Raw genomic sequence first — 20020 nt, 5'->3', positions numbered from 1 at the left:
AATAAAAGGGATCATGTATCTCCTGTGATGTTTAAACTGCATTGGCTGCCGGTGAAAGAAAGAATTGAATATAAGATACTATTACTCACTTATAAAGCACTATCTGGTCTAGCTCCGCCATATATAAACGATATGCTCAAGATTTATATTCCTGAACGTAATCTACGATCTTCAGTAGATAAACGATTAGTAGTCCCAAAATATAATTTAGAATTTTATGGAGGACGGTCTTTTTCTGTAGTTGCACCAACACTATATGGAATAGGTTACCACAGACACTAAGACTGTCTGAGTCTGTAAATAGTTTTAAAGTAGGATTAAAGACATATTTGTTTAGAACTGTATATAAAGATTTTATCTAAGTATTGTAAATAATCATAAATTGTAGCTAGTTTTATACCCTTTTTATAGTAAAGCGCTTCTGGATATTTATAGAAGATGCGCTATATGCGGAATATGTGGAATAGGTTACCACAGACACTAAGACTGTCCGAGTCTGTAAATAGTTCTAAGGTAGGATTAAAGACATATTTGTTTAGAACTGTACATAAAGATTTTATCTAAGTATTGTAAATAATCATAAATTGTAATTTTTACCCCTTGAATGTAAAGCGCTTCTGGATATTTATAGAAGATGCGCTATATAAGATTTAAATTATATATTATTATTATTATTATTATGTGGATTTTGCTCATGATCATCTTCATTTTGAGCGCCCATACTCTTTTCTATCGTATTGCCGCCAAATATATCCAATTCATCATCAAATATTTTGGAAAGGAAAAAATCTGCGACAAAATAACGAAATCCGTTATTTGTTACAAGCAACATCAAACCCACAACTGCTTTCGCTCCAGGATTTCGAGTTTCCACATCTGACTCTACGCTCAGGACCTTGTATGCAGCTATTGTTGAACCAAGCAACGCGATCATAGCATTGTGTAGGACATACATCAGTAAAGCTGCTTTATAAAACCAGTATCTGAGTAGCGATTGTCCACCAGTCCAAAATCTGAATAAAAACCACTGTTAGAAAGTCCCGCGAATCGTTGGAAATATTATTTTGAAGACTAATAATACGTATATGCTCAAACAAACAGTAAACTTAATAAGTCTCTTGTCCATATGAATAAAAAAAATCATTTGTTAATTAGATTACGGAGTTATTATATGAAAAGAACGTTATATTTAACAATTATACTGGGAGCTTGAGTTCTACATCGGCTGAGAGTCGAGGAGTTTTATGATATAGGTACTATAAATGCCATGTTATGGGTAAAATAAACATTGCATTTAAAATTTAACTAGACCAGTCATTTAGAAGCTCGTTTTCATGAACACACACAGTTGCTTTTGTCAGTTTTAACAACCCCTAATATTTTTATCTCATGCGATTTTGTTGATTTGTTTTTAATCTCTGGGAACTGCAGTTACAAAAAGTGCTTTGTTTCCATCGTCACAATTCTTGAGTCAAAGTTTCGACCATTTTGAAATTTGCTACTGGGCGTATATAATAGAGGGTGGACCGTATAGCTCGACTAATCAGATTGTAGATTAGCTCATATACAGCGAGTAGCTATAAAGATTTTTACATTAATATTCTCAGTAGCTAAAATATATCATTTATAGACCTTCCTCTCGAGGAAAATATCTCCCAATTATAAAGTGACCATATTTCCATCTGCCGCAAAGGCTTCACAACCTCCCTTCACTCCAGGGACAGGCTGTATGAAGGCTAGATAGCGCTATCCACGGGATGGTGCATGATTTTTTCAATTTTCAGTTTAGGAACCAAAAATTATTAAAGAGGACCCTCGATTTAGTGACACTAAGATTTATTCAAAGTTAAACCGAAGAACGTGCGATTTTAAGGCGACTGAAAAAAACCACTACAGTATATCCGGTGGATAGCGCTATCCAACTTTCATGCATGCAACCGGCCCCAGATCTATAAATAATAAAACTAAATTTAATGCACTAATTAAGAAAGCTCTAATTATCGTAATTCGCACAAAAGGTGCTTAAAGGTACAGGTTTTCTCCAAGCCCGTACACATTTCAATTGTTGATTCTCGTGCGTGGCGATTTTGAAATTTTACACCATATATGAATGTATTTTTCCAAACGGATTAAAGACTAATATATTAAATGAATTAGCTTGTAGTAGCCACGTAGGTATTTAATACTGCAAAGCTCTCGGGCCGTTATTTTTTGTCTTTTTTTGGAATTTATATAGCTCTATGACGATTACCTTGGTAAAAAGTTGAGAAGAAACATCAGTACAACGGTTAAAGACTTCTCAAAGATGAATAAAATGTAAGACAGTGTCTTCCATGTTCGTGGACTTATTGTCATAACGTAGATATCATACCCCACGACAGCCATTAACACAAGAATCTTTTTATAGAAATACTTTCTCTTAATCAAATGACCACTAACTTTTCGAATTCCGTAAAACGCTGGTGACTGGTAGACGACATGATAGATCAGAAAGATAGAGCAGAGGCAACTGAAGAATAGCTAGAGACACTCGAGTTGCTGAGGCCAATAGTATAGCGTAAAATTATCACAAAATGCTGTCGTTCGAAATTCCCGGAAGAAACAATCAGCTGCCCAGATGGTGAACAAAATTATTCCAATTAGTTGACCAATAAGAAGGATCGGGAATAATAGCCATTTAACATGCGTTGGGCAAAAACGATCGCATTTGGGTGACCTTACAACATCAACAATTTGTTTCTATTAAAAAAACGAGTCACGCTGTTAAAATACATTGTTATATCTGGATCTTATAAAAAAATTATAATTGTTCATTGGCCGATTCTTCTTCACGTGTCCTTAGATAAGTGTCATGTTACGCTGCGAAGAACCGAAACAACGCGATCGTTTTGCCTGTTTAGCTACCTCTGCATGCAGAGCACTTGGAGCATTGCACAGGGTAGCTCGAGCATTGCAGCGTTATCGTAAAAGCGTAAGTTCGATTCCTGCCGGAGGACAAATAGTTGACTCATTTTTCCGTAAACTGTTCCTGGCTAGAATTTGTGTGTATAATTCCACTCGAAATTAAAACCCGTGGGACCTCTATGTTTATGTGATGTAAGCCATATAGTGTAAATAACGGTAAACAGTCAGTAATGTAAACCTGGTATGTCACACGGTCTACCTCCTGTGATGTACCCCAGGGTTCACTGTCTTTATTTTGCTGCGTGTGAATGATTTCCATAACTGTTTCAAACTGTTAGACTTCTATTTGTTTAAAGATAACTCTAATATTTTCTACACTAATAATTTATGAAGGTCAAAGTGTTGCATCAATGACGATATTATATGCGTTAGTGCGTGGCCTCGTGCAAATCAGGGGAGGCTCTAGGAATTTTCATACATTAATTAGTCAAAAATTTCGTCTGCTAATATGAAGCGTGTGAAGATTTTGTACTGTTTTAATCGTTTCAAACTTAACGATTTTAAACCGTTACTTAATTGCTGGCATGGTATAATGCAGCAAAATTGAACGGGCAATGTTTACACTAGCTTTATGATTATTTTTGTATTGAATGATGGAAACATTAGCTATAATATACTCGGTAAAATACAATAAGACTGATTTGAGTTTTGTGTCATTTCATAATATAAATTTAGGTCAGGTTAACTCAGGAAATTGTGTACTTGGTTTGAAATAGCGAGGGATTGCTGCATGCATGCATGTATTTCTAGTATATCTTGTTTCTTCTCGTTTTATTTTGCACAAAGTTTCACGGAAACGCTTTTACAAAAAGGTTTACGAAATGACAGTTAAATTGCCGACGTTCTTACTGTCTGTCTTACCCAATCAAACGTTTCTTGATTACCAGTCATTACTCCCGCATGCGCATAAGTTACAAAACGACCCAACGTCGACCGTCCATGACATAGAATTTGGACAACTTTGGATTCACCTAGGAATAAGTTCTTCCGGGTTCCGGGTGTAATACCTAATTTCCGAACGGAATTAGTACCCTCGCAGGCGCTGCGCACCCGCGGGGATGATGAATTACAAATGTTGGGATGTATGAATTTATCCTACCCAACCCAATTTCAAAATCATACAAGTAACTTACACATATGAGATATATCAATATTTTCTATATATTAATCAATAATTGAACGAGGTCGAGCAAAATGATTTGTTGGTAGCGAGCAGACCCAGTTATTTGCCGATGCCACCGACAAATCAATATTTTGCAAGAACCGAGCTCAACAATTGTTTTAGCATCCACGTAACTTTTTTACGCGTTTTTATCTTCGAGTAAGCAATACAACTCATTTTCCTAAATTTCAGCAAAGCTAGTCGCCATTATTGTTTATAAAATTAGCCATTTCCCAATCGAGCACAAATGAGTACATTTGTCCCTCCAGACAGTCCATAGATGCTTTGCGGTTCGGACTAGACCAGTACCCTGCTCGATTAGGGAATGGCTAATTGAAGCCAATGTTCATGCTCAGCAGTGGCGCACCTAGGTTTAGGTAGAAATTAAAAGGCTTAATTTCAAATTCAAATTACCATAATAACAATGCGATTGGTCATGGATTTCTAAAGAATATTTTTAAATGAAAATCCACCAATGCGATTACGATTTTGAGCCGTAGTAATTTATTCTGGCTAGCCCTGAATCTGCCACTGATGTGAGAGTAATATTTGCAGCTGAGCAATGTTTTCAACAAATGCGCATGCTGAGTCTATTATTTGCACGCAGATAACTGCAGGTAAATTTTTAAAGTGCCTATACCACTCGTGGAATCTTTATGCGTTTGAAAAGAATGTAAAAAGTTAGTTAATATATTAAAAGTTTTTTGATTTAGTGCAATAATTTTGAAGATACTAGCCTTTAAACTACCTGCAGTTCCTGAGTCCCAGGCTCCTGTAAACAATGGGCAGTTTCAAATTGAATAGCCGTGTTTAAACCCAGGAGGTTGGGACTCAGGAACCGCAGGTAATTTAGAGGCTTGTATCTGCGAAATTGTTGCACTAAATCAAAAAACTTTTTTAATATATTAACTAACTTTTTACGTTCTTTTCAAATGCATAAAGATCCCACGAGTGATATAGGCACTTTAACCAATGAATTTTTAATTTTTAACCAATGAATGATAATATTTATTAGCTACATGCAGGTCAGGCCAGGCTACCATGTATAAACATCTCTGTGCATGTATTATTTAGTGCACTAATTTGTTGAATGTATGTATTTGTTTAATCATCAGTTCAACCTCACATAGCTCAAAACTGGAATTGAACTGTGAACTTGGAGTTAATTGTTCCTGATATCATGTGTATATGAGCTAGATTTCCTAGGATATCCTCGTGAATATTAATCAAATATATAATTCCAATGTGTCATTCAATCAAAGGTTTGGATTGGAAAAAATCTACTTACTATTGTCTCTATTATAATCACCCATAGAAATAATAGATATAGAATGCGTACTTATCACGAATACATGTCCCATATTTTTTTTAAGCTGTGCCCTTATAAATGCGCCATTTGAATCTCGCGAGGAGTGAGAAATCTTTCAAAAAAAACTTTTAATTCAAAACTTAAATTTTGTGCGAAGGCATATTTTACAGTCAATTATTAGCACACAGAAGCAAAAATGCCAAACCCAGTTCGAAATTAAGTTGCAGAACAGAAAAAAAAAACAGAAAAAGCGACAAGCAATAACCGAGAAAGAATCGATTTTCACCGTTGAGCACACAAAAACAAACCACTGGCCAAATATGTTCATTGTTATGTAGGAAATATAGTTAGTAGAGAATAATGTATATTGTAATAGGTTGTCAATTACTATTGTCTAGCGAATTTTCAACTGTGCTTTGTTTTTTGAGAATTTCGCGTATTTTACATGCAACCGTTTGTTTACATAAATTGTTATTTGGCTTGAACATGATTATTTGTCCCATGACTTTGCTTTGATGCAACGATAAATGGTTAAAAACCTTTTTGCCTAGCTACGAAAAACATATCGCTCTGTATAGATTTTTAACAGGTTTCCACGTAAAAATTACGAACGATTTCTGCATAAATAAGCCGTGGGAAAAGAAATGACTATGACTATATTTTATTTCGCTTCTCGTGCATTTTGTAAATAAATAAGAACACATAAAACGAGCTTAATACAATCAAAAACATCATTTGGCATACCTCAGTACCAGAGGAGATCAAGTGTTAATTATGTACTCCACACTCTAAAAGTTATGCCTTGTCTTAGCCTCCTCCGCAGGCAACTCTGTTGGTATTCAAATAGTTTTATAGCATAGATGAGTAACAATATAAGTAGGCAAAGCTGTGTAATCCCAAACGGCAAACCTTTGAGAAATTGAGTTCATAATATTTTATATTTTCGCCGAGTGTAATTGAATATTCATATGTTTTGGCCGAGTGTAACTGAATATAAGGGAATTGAGAACTAACTATTTGCGGAGCATTGGGGGATTTCCGAGGATAAATACGAGGGGAGGAGAAAACGAAGGGAGGGAGAGTTGCCTGCCAAAAATCGATTGGTTGGACGCGACAATTCACCTCGATGGACCTAACAATTCACCCCGGGTAGGGTGAGGTTAATTTGCTCATATAGTGGTTTGGTTCGTTTGGTAAAATCACTCTCAGTGGTGAACAGTCGTTTTACTGACTGGTTTTACTATAAACATGGCTGAAAGTTCAACGGGTTCTAAAGCTTCTCAATCGAAGATACCACGCTATTTAAGAACACAAGTTCCTGTATGCAGTTTGGAATACAAAAATGTTTTGCATAGTGTCCGACAGAAAGAAGCACAAATAGCACAAATACAAGACCAAATTAAATCGAAAAAGGAAGGGTTGGCCGTTCGTAAGAATTTATGTTTTCCCAACTTTGGGTTATCGTCTAGTATCAGTGTAGATCGTGCCAGTGGCAGGGAACAATCAGCAAAGCAGTCGACGATGCCTGTCCGTGATACTAATCAGAGGAAAGTCATTTTTACTCCAGGAAGAACCAAAAGGAAAGGTGGGTTGTAAGTTTGGAAACAATATTCAGTTCAGACAATAGGCCACTCATGATCACGCGTAGCAATTTTGCGATTAAAAATGTTTATATTTAAAAGTAACCACTAAACTCTAATCAGTAAAATGAGCATATGTAAATTATTTCTTGTAGTAAAACCTTCATTTCAAGCATTTAAGGCCGACGTGAAGACAGCCTTAGAATGTTTGATTTGTAGGAAGACAGAGTCCATTGTCATGGTAGATGATATTATTGAAAGAGTGAATCAGAGGTTCCCAGAAGCATATGATTTTAATAGAACAAATGTATTAAGGGAACTATCCAAAACATTTGGAAAGAAGGTGGAATATATGGGGAAGAAAAAAAGGTAAGATGAATGTTTGATTGCTATGAATGTTCCTTCCATTGGATTATGTTTTTTTGTCATGTTCATATTTCATCTTACATAAGTTTATTTAAGTGGTACTTACACTATATTGAAGGGAGACAGTTTGGGAGGTTTTTTTCCCAAGCTGATTCCATCTCAAGCTTATGATGAATTTTAGTATCAAGTATATAGTCAAATCTTGGCGAAGGAAGCTAGTTGTTGTGATATCTGCTTGGTAGTTTGTGATATGGTCATATATGCCTTGCAATTACTAGACAGCTAAATTTATTTTAAATATGAAATGGTATTCATTCTAATAGTTTCTAATAACTCTATTTGTACATTTCAGAGCATATTATCGAGGATTAGCCTTCATTGAAGACCAGGACAAATCTGCAGGTATGCTAAATGCTAAAACACATAATATGCCTTTCTCCCTGATAAAAATATGTAACACAGCTTTAATACTATTTAAAACTTTTATATTATTTTTCACACTGACTTTACATTTTTTACGCTTTCTCTAGTTTGCTTGTATTTATAATATCTTTTACTGAGTGTACAGTTTTGTGAATATTGAATATTAATTATACTATAACTTTGTTGACAGGAATGTCAAGTTTAAATGAAGAAATGCAAAAGCCAAGTAAAGCCAGAAAAAGTATGTAAATATTTTTACAGTACTGTATATATATGATACTTTCGTTTATAACGCCTTCCCTTTGAAAAGAAAAACTGTTTTGCATTGAACAGAGAATAATACGCTTGTGTTACAGTGCAACATGAGTCAATGGTTTAACTAGACACATGGGCAGATAGGCTAGTTAAACCATCAAGTGTCATCAAGTTTCCCTTGATAAGTAAAATTGTTTGGCATTAGACAGTGAAATAATAAAGTAGGCTGCATCACATAACAATGCAACTCAATGGGCTAGTTTATTTTTTGAATGACTGATTATTATTTATCTAGGTCTTCAGATGGAAAGTGTAAATGTCGAAGAAAATGAAGGCATGCAATGCATACTATTATGTAAAATAAAAACTTAACTTGACCCAATGTCAAATTTATTTAGTAAGTGATAATATGTAACTTTTTTGTTTGTCTTCACAGGCAGTGATAATTTTATGTGTTTGGAAGAGTTGGTATCTCAAACAATGGAGCTTGAAGATTCCATGCAGTCTACGTACTAAAAAAGATGATAGTGACAAACTGTCCAATTTCCAGGAAGCATTTGTTGCCTTTGACAAAGAAGTACTGTACAAGAAATTATTCAGCTACAAGATGATATTATTGCTTTACAAAAAGATATCATTGCCACTGGAAGGCTTCTTGGTGGGCTGTTGTCAGTGTCGGAAAGAAATGCCATTACATTTGAAGTGGATAAAGCGAAGCAGTTGTTCAACCTTAGTATAAGAGATGATAAAGCAAATGACATTTCCCACATTTTCCAACCACTACTATTCCAGACACTTGTTTCAAACATAGGAAATAGCTGTCCTACTATAACAAACATTTTGGAGCAGCTTGTACTCACACATAATGCTTCCAGAAACACTATGAAAACAGAGAGTATGAAAATGATAGCTGCTGTGCATCTATTGGCATCCTTATTGGACGTTAGGGATCAACACAGCAAAAATGATATCCCAATACTCTTTGGTTTATTGTGTGTCTGCTATGGTGCTGGGCCTGCATTAATAAGGCCTCTGCAACGTCTTGGTTTATCCGAGTCATTTCCTGTATTGTAAGTAATTTTTTTATTATTACTCATTTTTTTCTATTTCCTAGATTATTTTGTTTTATATACACTTTATTTCACAAGAACCATTACTGACAGTATGTGTTAAACTTTATAACTATATATAATTATATATATATATATATATTATATATATATATATATAATATATATAATAAATATTATATATATATATATAATATATATATATATTTATATATAATTTTTATAATATTACAGTCATTTGTTGAGTCAATTTCTACACGGAAAATATCAAAACAGAAAATGTTTTATATTTTTTAATGTCACCCCTTCGAAATAGATTATTTGTATATTATATACTACGAAATAGACAGTAGATTTCTCGCACTGGTGTAGTCGGACTTTGCCCTCTTTTTAATACCTTTTATAGATTTGGCAATTGTGTGAACTTTATATTTCATTTGTAATATATATCTTAGAAACACACGATGAGCTGAACAACATGTGGAACAATTTCAAGACCGAAATTTGCTACGTAAACTGGATAAAGCCCTTAATTCGGTTGGACTGTCAAGTGAGGAAATTAAAGCGTCCACAAGTGATAAGTTGCAAGAATTAGCGAGTGGCAATGCACGGGAACTTAACCAGACTCAACAAGAACCAAGGAGGCATTACATTATAGAAATACCACCAGTTGAAAAAGATTTCCCTGATCTTGTTGGAAAACCAACACGAATTTTTCCTCTGCCCATTTCCCATGAGAATTTCAGTGCAAGACCGTTGGACTAGCGAGTAACCTTGACTTATTCGCGAAAGAATTTGGTTCTCAAAGTAAGAAGAATACCACGCATGTGCCACTGAGAAGCTCAGGAGAGGATTCGCCCTTGACAGGGCATATGAACGCTTTGCCTTCATGAAAACTTTAGAAAGGCATAAAGAGCACTAATTGGAATATGAAAATATTTTGAGAGGGAAAGCAGCAACCATTTCTGAAGACGATGTGGCTTTAAGCAATGCCAACAATTTGTTGGTAGTTATGGATGAAGAAGACTCTAGTAGTGAAGTTCATATTCAACTTTGGCAGGAACTGTTGCACTCAACAAAAGTTTAGGGCAGGGAGTCTTAGCTAACTCTTCACATACCTCCCTATATATTGGGCGAAAAGTGTTACCCCCGCTAATAATGGTATGTGCTTCATCAAACACAATCCATTCTAATTCATTCTTCTCAATCATGGACATGACAGTACTGTTGAATTCTTCATCCTTCAGCATTTCAGGTGTTCCAACAACAATCTTATATTGTTTAATATTCAACTGTTGGGTAGTTTGTACTTCCTTTGGAACATCTCCAGTAAATTTACAAGCTGGGCGGTATGCTGAGATTATAACATCTAGCAAGAATATCATCTATCAAGGATAATATGGGAGAAACTACCAAAGTTGTCTTGGCAGAAATTACAGCAGGTAAAAGATACATCAAAGTTATACCACCACCAGTTCCAACGACTGTCATAGCATCTTCCCCGTTCATTGTTGTTATCATTGTCTCTCTCTGCAGTGGCCGAAAGGACGTAAAACCAAAATACTGTCTCAATGTATTGTCTATGAGCTTTCCCCTTTCAAGATTGATATCCTGAGATAAATTTGACTCCTCAAAATCTTTTAAACTTTGGTCGTTGGATGTGGTTCTTTCCGAATGTAAAGGTGTATTCTTGAGTACATAATTCAGTTCAACAAGAGGTTTATTGTTCAAGATCCTAATACTATACACATAACGATCATTTGCTTCGTCCGATATTTCAATGTTCTTCGAAGTCGGTTCGTGTTCGGCAAAGCCATGAATTTCATGAAGACAAAAAGCAAATTTCGTAGCAGCTTCAAAACTTGAAATTGCTTTAACCACACACTCTATTTCGTATCCTTTTTTTTAAAAAATCGATGCATTATTAGGCCACAATGGAGGAACAGCAGAAAGTTTTTCCAGCGCTAGAAGTAAAATGTTATCATCGCATTCTTCCGCCATACTGATGATGCGTGCTGAGTCAATGAGCAAATTTCTTCTTTGTCTTACAGGGAAAGCACTTAAATTCGCTTTTCTCTCCCCTACTTAGTAGATTATTGGTATGCGCGAGTCATATGCGCAGAATTGACAGACCATGTCGATTTTTGGCAGGCAACTCTCCTTTCTTTCTCTTTCTGCCCCGCCCCCCTTCCCGCCTTCCCTTCCCGGCGCAATCCCCTTATATTCAGTTACACTCGGCCAAAACATATGAATATTCAATTACACTCGGCGAAAATATAAAATATTATGAACTCAATTTCTCAAAGGTTTGCCGTTTGGGATTACACAGCTTTGCCTACTTATATTGTTACTCATCTATGCTATAAAACTATTTGAATACCAACAGAGTTGCCTGCGGAGGAGGCTAGCCTTGTCTTTGTGTAGGTAATTTTCATTTTTCACACAATAAATACTGCGTTATAATGTCGACAGCGCAGCAGGATTCCACTTTTTCCGTATCATGACTTATGTAGGCTTGAAACAAGATTGATCGAAAGCTAGGAACAGCTATCAGACTCAATCAGTCAATACATGAAACACTGTAATCAACCAACCAATTAATACTCTAGTGCGTGACATAAACAAAAACAAGCTTTTCTCTCAAACTCACTCATATTCAGATCTCGCTCGTCACGACCGCTCACAAAAAACTCCTCGCATGAGTCTGAAACGAGGAAAAATGCCGTTATAAATCCGCACTCTTTGGAGACAAATTTTTATAAGGAAAGAGGCATTCTATGTCCATTATTCCTATGTATTCAGCCAACCTTTTATTCCTCAGAAAACTGGCTTGTTACCTAACTAATAACTCTTTGGTACTTACCACAGTTTTTGTTTTAACAGCAGGAATATGAAATTAAATACTACATTGATTTCATTGATTATAAAAACATAAAGTTGATAAATTCTCACCAGACTGAGTTTACAGAAACGATTATACACGCCCCTTAATAGGACACAACTGATACCCGATGTCGTAGAGTTTTGATACAATTTTCTGACTAACAACGATATCAAATTCACTACGATCAGAACCCAGAACAGAACATGCATTATGTCGTGCGCTTTGCTTGCAAGCTAAAATGACCATGCATGATCGATCAGAAAAAGACAGCCAATGGGAGACAAGAAATTTTTTGAATGCACCAATCAGATAGGCTGTATTCTAGTCCCTGTCGTGATCGCTCTGATCGCCTCTAGATCCGCCCCTAGAAATTCGAAAAACCTAGATGCCCACTGCAAATAAGTTCTCACTTAATATAGAAAAAATCAGTTTTATTATATTTCATCAAGTTCAGAAAACGGTTGCAACTAATGCTCCATTGATTTTGATGGATCAACCAATAAGCTAATGTTCAATTAATGTCGATGAAAGATCACTCTACGAAATTAATGTATTTCATCGCGTTGGGAACACATTTACGCGTCTTTTTAAGCATCTGCGATGTAAACAAAACTAGAGTCTTTATGTACCAGCTCTGACGTAGACATTTGCCGATGCCAGATGCCTGCCAACAACAAGCAGAAATCGGAGCGGCAAAGCACCTAATATGCTCGGAGTGTATACTTGCTTTTACAACAATTTCAGTCCTAAAAATGTTCTTTCTCGGGAACATATTTGAGCCAACCATGTAGGGCTGTAGCTAGACCGCTTAATTGGGGGGTGGCTTAATCTAGCTACGGCCCTGGAGGCAACTCATCTTGTCCTCAAATTTTCAGTGATTAAAGATCGATAAAATTGATGATGTTTTGGACGTGGACAAACATGACTTCGCAATTGTGGGTCACATAGAGAGCAAATTTTAATAGATCTAATTGAAAATTTGAAAATCCAATACGCCATGGCGTCCCGTTAAGAATTCAGGGTGGAATTATGAAAACAAATAAATTAGTTGCACACTTTCGGTCGTAATTAAAAAGTATACAAAAATTGGCTACTTTGCTTGGCTATTTTTTCTATAATTTACAACAACTCTCAGCCAAACTTGGCAGTTTTACTACTTATTTTAGAAGGAAATTAGGGGTAAGAAATTAGTCTAAAGCGCAGGTCGTCCATTGAACCATATGCAAATTTGACTTACGACGCATACGTAAGATGAAATGAGCCGACTTTACTGATGTCTGCTTGTCCGCATGTGCATGTTTACAAATGATTTATAATTTTCGCCTTCTCGCTGAAAACCGTCTGAATCGCAATTAAGCAAAGTATATCTTGGGCATGAAACTTACACAACACAACAGACCACAAAATACTCACTGACTCACTGTCTGACATTCTTCCGTTGTTAACTTATTCAGTTTTACACGAAAGGAATTATCGCACTTCTCTCCAGTGCGTTCGTGGATGTTGTTATAGAATTATTGCGTTATTTACTAGCTAGTAAAACCCACATTTAGCTTCGAGGTATTGTTTATTGCGTTACTCAAACTCGTGGGACTAATGCAAAGAAAGTTAAATTTGTAATGGGTTTCTCCCCGATGTTTCTTAGAATAGGAATTCCCTTTTAAAAGTACTCTTTCTGAGAAAATCTCAAGCCAGTGAGTCGCCTAAACTCCACGGCCCACGTTGCGGCGAAGACTCAGTTTAAGGCTGGTCTTGCGATTCTTTTCTTAAATAGCGCATTAATCACATCTGTTTAAACAGCGTGTTTCTAAGGACATCAAGCGCTGTTGTACTGCGAAGAGAAATAACCTGTGTCTTTCTTGTTATTTGACCACTATATTCGTTCATCAAAAACCATATTTAGAAGATAGTACAGGACTTCGAGTGTCTATTGAATGTCAACAGAACTTGTAAAGATACTAAACCGATTCTATCGAGGATGATACAGTCGACACACACACACTTTGAATCTAAATTCGGTTTATTATGCTTTGGGGTTTTTATTAAGTATTTGTTAAGTGTATATTGTGTGAACCGCGCTATTTTCACCTGGATTGTCACAAGTGTAAAACATGCAGAAGTGGTAACCAGCCTTAATTAATTAACCAGGGTCTTCGCCGCAACGTTGGCCGTGGAGCGTAGGTATAGAGACTGGCCTGCATGCGAGGTTGCCTGAACTGTTATTTCGATTCGTTTGTTAAATACTTTGTTACTACCTGAAATTAGCGACAAAATGGCTGTCGTTTGTGCTCTATTTTGCATTTCACTAGACATAATGGCCTTCAAGTAATAAAGTTTTACTATAAAAACATTAACTGAAATTATAAAACGTGAAATCGTCGCAACTACAGACTGCGAGCACTGTTTGCCAACCTCAAGATCGATAGAGAGTGAATTGACGTGTAAATGATATACCCAGAAATTTTTTTCAAGAAATTGACTTTCGTATTCCTTGTATAAATTTTTTGTACGGTCCGGATTGTTTCCACGATCAAGTTTGATCACGCAGTTGAAATAAAGCAGTATGATTACCCATGCAAGGTATTAGTAATTTGATAATCAAAACGTAACGAAACGGCTGCTCTATTGAATCAAAGGGCAACAAACAGTGTGTGAGATCCATTGCAACGGTGATTTTAGGTTTTTACTCTTACTTTATGATTTTATTTTATAGCAAAATTTGGGTGAAATGCAAATCGGTATACATGCGACATTCATCATGACGCAAATTTCTGGTAATAAATGAATTTTGGTAAGCTTTCGCGGTTGATGAATAGAGTTTACTGATGTCCATTTGTCTGTTCGTACACGCATGATATTGTTTAATAACAAATGAATTATCATTCTCGCCTTTTTGCCCCAAATCAGCTTAAACCCAGTCTACATTACACTCAATTTATTGGCAGGAATTGGGGCTTGAATTTGCTTTACCCGGGTTATTAAATAAAATATTTCATAAACGGGAAAGATTACAACACATAGTTTCAAAATATACTTACTGAATCACTGTCTAGCGAGCAGAAAACACATTTAGTTTCGAGGTACTGTTTATTGCATTCCGTGAATTGAATACTAAGAAAGTCAAATTTGGAATGGGAAAACCCCGATGTTTCTTAAGAACGGGGGTATTCCCTATAATATCCGAATATGAAATGAATAAGTGTAGGAAGTTGATTAACATTGGCAAGAGGATTAGCGTATTCATATATTCTGCTAAGCCTGGCTGATTTCTTTTGAAAGCAATTTCACTTTCAAAAAGAAAAGGCCTAGCATAACGGAGTACAGGAATATGGTCCCCCTCAATGAACGTTCGATTGACGAAAATGGAAGTGGGCATATATTATGTTGTGCCAGACACCACCACTGAAATAGGGCCGAGTGAGATTTTAAGCTCTTAAAAGACTTTAAATCTTTAAGAGCAGCCTATTTTGAGTGTGAATAAGCATAGGCTGGAAAATATGTTTAATTATAGTAATGAATCATTAGGTTAGGCAGCCCAAAAGCATGTGTGTCCAGTTCATATAATTTATTACGATCAGTGCGCACGTTTCAGTGCAAGCTTGATTGTATCTAGTTATTTATTGTTGGCAAATTAATTCAAAACAGACTTCATATACAGTAATAAGAACATAACAATAGATCTGCACACTCGGGGGCGTGGTGCCCGGGGGGGGGGCGTGGTCGGAGTTTAAGCGGTTCAGCAGTGAAATTAGTTTGTCTTCATTGTACATTATTAAGTTATTCATTATACAACATGGCCAGACTTCATCACCAAAGAAATTATTCTGCGGAATTCCGCAGTGCTGGATCTTGGGGCGCCTATTGTTTCTGTTATATATAGACGATATGCCTTGAAAATTTATGTTTAAAATCTTGCACTCCCTCCATGTATGCTGACGACACGGCCAAATCTATGCATCTGGTAATGACTGTTATGAGCTTATTAATAATATAAATCACGATCTTGAATATGTCCGTAAATGGATGTTACACTGAAATAAGCTCCAAATTCTCCCAAAATAGACAAAACACATGTTTATCGGATCATATTTTAACATTAAGAATAAAATTGCTGAGACCCCAATTTTAATCAATAACACACCAGTTCCCAGAACGGAAAACTACATGCTTGCATGGGTGTTGACAGATCTGTGCGAAGGTTGGGGCTAGAATAGGAATTATATGAAGGATGAAGACTTTTGTACCCTTGCATGATGCAACCGTATTTTGATTACTTCAGCTCCCTTTGGGAAGTGGCCTCAGGGATAAGATGCCGCACAAAATTACCGTTGGAAATACAGCGAAAACACAGAAAAGACATCTTTAGATATTTAAAATATATTCTACTTTTATGTTTACGCTATAACTTAAAGATATATTCGCTTTTATAATGGTGGCGGCTTATTTACTTGCCGTTTTCACGTGTATTATTGTCACTCTGAATTTAGTTTATATAATAAACGGAACATTGCACGGTTGCGCAGAGATATGGATTTATTTTCTTTTGGAAAGAATGATATCTCGTTCGGTCTCTCCATTTACTTGTGAGATATCGTTATTGCTAATCGAACATAAAATCCGTATCTCCGCCTAACCACCGCGTAATCTCCTTTTTTTAATGACTGTGTATAGTGATTTACGCACTAGCTGTAGAAAAAGAGTGATCGAATGAATGAAGTTCTTCACTGAAAAAAATTACTTTACGTAGTTTATTTACGCAGTTTTTTTACGTGTGAATATAATGTCTATGGCATTTTGGCGCCAATTTGTTCACATTTTTTTCAAGATGGCGTCGGAATAATAAAGTGAAATTGAAATACGAAACTCTCAATTTCTATGGGAAAGAATATCTCTTTTCCATTAAACTAAATTTCCAAAAAAACTGCACGGTAATAAATATATTTGTTGCATCATGATGATTGCTGTATTTTTACTCTAACTAAAGCGAGAGTCTTAAATTCAGTCAGGTTTTTTCTTCGCGCAAGACTTATTCTCCCACGCGGCCAATTTTGGCCTTTCGAAATAAATTGTTGTCGCATGTGACATATTTATGACCATCTTATTCGCGTTCAGCGGCTGATTCAATTTCCCGCTTTTTTGTCCTAACTTCAGCGGCTCATTCGCCTTCTAGCTAATTCGTGCTCAACATCAGCTGCGAATGAGAACTGTTTTCTGGCATACGACACGTTACATTAACAAAAAGTGTAATAATATATAGTACGTTGTATAATGCGCACACAGGTATTTGTGAATGTACTCTCTCGGCGTACTTAATCCAAACTTTTTTATTATTATTATTAAAAATTTTATTTACAGACACTAGCCCCGTCAGTTACCACTGATTTCCACGGAGGGCGTCTACTTAATTACATTATGAGCGTCTACTTAATTACACTATACAAATATAAACTATATATAATATGCAGAATTAACTACTTGAATTTATGAGCCTCTTGAAACAATGAATCGATTGAGCAGACTTAGCTTCACGCGAAAGACTATTCCATAATACAGCTCCTCTATATTTAAAACTTCTTTTGAGAAACTCTTTCTTAGGTCTCGGGATTGATAGATCAGTATCGTAATGTCTCAGGTTATAACCATTTTCAATTACACTACGCTCAGAAAAGGATTCGCGAAGGCACGGAGCAGTACCGTTATTTAGGATATTATAAACGAGAACTGCTTTGTTAGTTTTATATTTAGTCTCGAGATTTTTCCATCTAAGCTGCTCCAGGAGTTCAGAGGAGCTTGTATTGTAGTCTGCCCCCGTTAACACCCGAGCAGCCCTATTTTGAAATTTTTGTAACTTTTCTTTCAATAATAGACCGCAATTGTCCCAAAGAGGGGAACAATAGTCAAAGTATGGTCGAATTAAAGCTTTGTAAATGGTGTGCATGGTTTCTTCAGGAACAAAGGGTTTAACTCGTCTCATTACACCTATTCCCGCGCCTACCTTTCTGCTTATTGCATTTATATGGGCTTCCCAATTAAGTTGTTCATCAATCTCGACGCCCAAACATTTAAAAGATCTATAACGGGTTACTGGTACATTTCCAAAGATCACTGACTTATTTCCTAGTTTATTTTGAATGTTATACGAAGAGCCTACAAACAAAAGTTTAGTTTTGGTAGTATGATGTTGCAATTTATTATCACTAAGCCATTTACTGATATTTTTTAAATCAGAATTCAACATATCTACTAATTCATCAAAGTTATCCGACGACGCAAAGATTTGAGTGTCGTCTGCATATATTCCAGGGGTAGTAGATTTTAGGTACTCTGGTAAGTCATTGATATACAGCAGAAACAACAGGGGACCCAGAATGGAACCTTGGGGAACTCCACTTATTATTTCTTTGCGAGTCGATATATAGCCATTCACATAACACACCTGCTCTCGATTAGTCAAATAGGAAGCAAACCAAGCAAGTTCGGAGTGTTTTATTCCAAACTGGTTTTTCATTTTTATCAGTAGAATTTCATGATCAATTGAGTCAAAAGCTTTTCGAATATCTAAGGAAACTATACCAGTAATTTTACCCTCGTCCATATTTTCCAACCATTTATCACACATTTGAAGAAGTAGAGTTAATGTTGAGTGTTTTGGTCTAAAGCCAGATTGAAATTTTGAAATCAGAAGTTCTCTGACAGATAGTCATATAGTTGTCGAAAAATTTCTTTCTCAAATATTTTGCTAACAATTGGCAGAATGGAGATCGGACGGTAATTTTCACACTTTCTCCTATCTTCGGATTTATAGATTGGTTGGACTCGTGCTATTTTCCAATCATTGACAAATTTCCCAGTATATAATGATAGATTAAAAATGGCAGTCAGTGATGGAGCAATTATATCCGCAGATAGTTTAAGTACTTTTGCTGGAATTTTATCGAGTCCCGTAGCTTTAGAAACTTTTAGAAATTTTAGATTATTTGCAATTTGATCAATACTTAGACCTGAGAAGCAAAATGTTGAACGGCAAGTAGAATCCTTAACATTTGTTTCCTAGGCAGCGTTACAATTTGTCACTTCAGCCGCTAGTGACGGGCCAATATTAACAAAATAGTTATTTAGTTGATTTGCAATTGAAACTCCGTCTGTAATAACACTGCCACCGATATTGAGTTCATTGACTATTGTAGATTTACTACCGTCTTTACCTAGAAGAGTATTAATTAATGACCAGCTTTTTTTAACATTTCTCTGCTGAGAGGATTCTGAAAGTTTATTATTAAAGTAGTTAGCTTTAGCTTTCCTTATTTCAGAATTCACTTTGTTTCTGATGGTTTTATACTTTTCCCAATGCGCTTCAGAGCCAAATTTTTTAGCCAATTTCTGATGGAGGTCTCTTTCCCTCATAAGTTGCTTTATGGATGCATTTACCCATGGCATTGATTTAATTTTAGTCCGCCTACTCTGAATTGGCGCATGCCTATCGAGTGTCTCTAGAAAGAATAATTTCCAAATTTGCCAGCTATCATTTGGGTCATTAAATTGGTTCACATAATCCCAGGGAACCGTATTTAAGTCTTCGAAAAACTGTCGTTCATTAAAATTTTTAAAATTTCGAAATTCCTTAAAGGCTTGTTTTTTCTTTGGAAACACCATTTTTTTGACAGCAAAAATTAGGTTATGATCGGAAATCCCCAAATTAATTACTCCATAGTTAGAAATACTCTCAGGATTGTTAGCTAGAACCAAGTCAATTAAGGTTGCAGAGGTTTTAGTCACCCTAGTTGGTTCTTCTATCAGTTGTTTCAGCTGATATAACGTACATATATTTAATAATGTTTGCGTGTGATTATCATATGGGGATTTACTAACGTCACAATTAAAGTCCCCTAAAGCTATTAATTCTTTATTTTCCATATCACATTTTTGAATAAAGCGTTCAAAGTCGTCAAACAAACTTATATTAGCATTCGGAGGTCTGTACTAAGAACAAACTAAGAATGGCTTGCT

The 20020-nt window shown here is 35.8% G+C and overlaps 1 pseudogene; it reads right to left on the bottom strand.

The window, feature by feature from the left end:
• Nucleotides 1-655: 655 nt before the first annotated feature.
• On the bottom strand, nucleotides 656-18608 carry LOC114534860 (annotated as a pseudogene).
• Nucleotides 18609-20020: the final 1412 nt, after the last annotated feature.

This window comes from Dendronephthya gigantea, unplaced genomic scaffold (assembly GCF_004324835.1).
Source record: "Dendronephthya gigantea isolate DGI-Jeju-01 unplaced genomic scaffold, DenGig_1.0 000108F, whole genome shotgun sequence".
In the NCBI taxonomy this organism is placed as follows: Eukaryota; Metazoa; Cnidaria; class Anthozoa; order Malacalcyonacea; family Nephtheidae; genus Dendronephthya; species Dendronephthya gigantea.
This window is presented reverse-complemented; position numbering and strand designations above follow the sequence as displayed.